This window comes from Plasmodium inui (genome assembly GCF_000524495.1).
Source record: "Plasmodium inui San Antonio 1 unplaced genomic scaffold supercont1.47, whole genome shotgun sequence".
Lineage (NCBI taxonomy): Eukaryota > Apicomplexa > Aconoidasida > Haemosporida > Plasmodiidae > Plasmodium > Plasmodium inui.
Genome location: NW_008481881.1, coordinates 68,681 through 69,697, shown reverse-complemented (window position 1 = coordinate 69,697; position 1,017 = coordinate 68,681).

Genomic DNA, 1,017 nt, shown 5'->3' with positions numbered 1-1,017 from the left:
GGTAAACCCATTCCTCATCCTGCGTTTATAACAAAGACTATCTTATTTAGGATGGTGCATATTCCCCCTGAGGTAGACCTCAGAGGATCCCCCACTGACGCACTCAGGTAGGATTCTACGGGGCTCCTCCTTCCCCTGGTTTTCTTTCATTTTTTCCCGTCTGTTTCTTCTCTTTTTTACTTTTTCTGACGCAGCGCCCCAGAAAGAATCCATTAAAAACCTTCCTAAGCCTAAGGATCCTCTTATTATAAGTTCTCATAACATTCGTTAGAGAAGAAACAAAAAAGAAACATACAATGTTTCAGATGACTTTTTTTACTGCGTATTACACAAACACAGCTCAGTAGTGACAAAATTAAAAATGATACAGAAAAAACGAAAATACAACAAAAATACAGAAACATGGACAAATGAATGAATAAACGAATCCATAGATAACAGATAGACACAGCCGCCTTATAATTGAGAACATTAAGAAAAAGCGGTTACAAATGCATATTTTTCTGATGAGCAGTAGCATATATAATATAGGAAGTTGTAAAAAGACTATCTTCATAGTATATCACAAATAAATTTGCCCAATATACCAGCAAAATTCGGATTCCTCCTCTTCTCCTCTCCGATCGAATTCTCCTCTTGCATTTTTTCTCCTATGTTCTCTGCGTTTTTCGTAAAAGAGGAGAACTATTTACATAGGGTGTATATGATATTATAGGCCTATACCTACACAGCCTTTTATGTATGCATAGATAGATGCAATACCTTCGGACTGGAATCATCCTACACATAATTAAAATTGCCTTTTCACTGTACGTATCACCAACGAAGGTCTTATGTACTTATATATATATCCATCACATAACATCATGTCCTGCTGAAGAGACGCTGTTTCCTTACTTTCCACATCCTTAACACTATTCTAGAATCCTAAAAGTTGACTCATCTCTACACGGATCTCTATCATTTTTGTTTCTCCCATGTATTGAATATTATACTTCTTCATATTCTCTTAGAGGC